This window comes from Ipomoea triloba, chromosome 16 (genome assembly GCF_003576645.1).
Source record: "Ipomoea triloba cultivar NCNSP0323 chromosome 16, ASM357664v1".
NCBI lineage: Eukaryota > Viridiplantae > Streptophyta > Magnoliopsida > Solanales > Convolvulaceae > Ipomoea > Ipomoea triloba.
In genome coordinates this window covers 10,583,055-10,584,256 of record NC_044931.1, presented here as the reverse complement: position 1 = coordinate 10,584,256, position 1,202 = coordinate 10,583,055, and positions in this window count along the sequence as shown.

Genomic DNA, 1,202 nt, shown 5'->3' with positions numbered 1-1,202 from the left:
TGAGTTAGGTTGAGATAACCTAAGTTTCATTTCGATCCTAGGATCCTTATGAGTCCGGTAGTCTGTCTGCCTTTGAGTGAGTTAGGTTGAGATAACCTAAGTCTCATTTCGATCTTCGGATCCTTATGAGTCCGGCAGTCTGCCTGCCTTTGAGTGAGTTAGGGGGAGATAACCTAAGTCTCATTCCAATCTTCGGATCCTTATGCGTCCGGCAGTCTGCCTGCCTTTGAGTGAGTTAGGGGGAGATAACCTAAGTCTCATTCCAATCTTCGGATCCTTATGCGTCCGGCAGTCTGCCTGCCTTTGAGTGAGTTAGGGGGAGATAACCTAAGTCTCATTCCAATCTTCGGATCCTTATGCGTCCGGCAGTCTGCCTGCCTTTGAGTGAGTTAGGTTGAGATAACCTAAGTCTCATTTCGATCTTCGGATCCTTATGAGTCCGGCAGTCTGCCTGCCTTTGAGTGAGTTAGGGTGAGATAACCTTAGTCTCATTTCGATCCTCGGATCCTTATGAGTCCGGTAGTCTGTCTGCCTTTGAGTGAGTTAGGTTGAGATAACCTAAGTCTCATTTCGATCTTCGGATCCTTATGAGTCCGGCAGTCTGCATGCCTTTGAGTGAGTTAGGTTGAGATAACCTAAGTCTCATTTCAATCTTCGGATCCTTATGAGTCCGGCAGTTTGCCTGCCTTTGAGTGATTTAGGTTGAGATAACCTAAGTCTCATTTCGATCTTCGGATCCTTATGAGTCCGGCAGTCTGTCTGCCTTTGAGTGAGTTAGGTTGAGATAACCTAAGTCTCATTTCGATCTTCGGATCCTTATGAGTCCGGCAGTCTATCTGCCTTTGAGTGAGTTAGGTTGAGATAACCTAAGTCCCATTTCTATCTTCGGATCCTTATGAGTCCGGCAGTCTATCTGCCTTTGAGTGAGTTAGGTTGAGATAACCTAAGTCTCATTTCGATCTTCGGATCCTTATGAGTCCGGCAGTCTGTCTGCCTTTGAGTGAGTTAGGTTGAGATAACCTAAGTCTCATTTCGATCTTTGGATCCTTATGAGTCCGGCAGTCTGCCTGCCTTTGAGTGAGTTAGGTTGAGATAACCTAAGTCTCATTTCTATCTTCGGATCCTTATGTGTCCGGCAGTCTGTCTGCCTTTGAGTGAGTTAGGTTGAGATAACCTAAGTCTCATTTCAATGTTCGGATCCT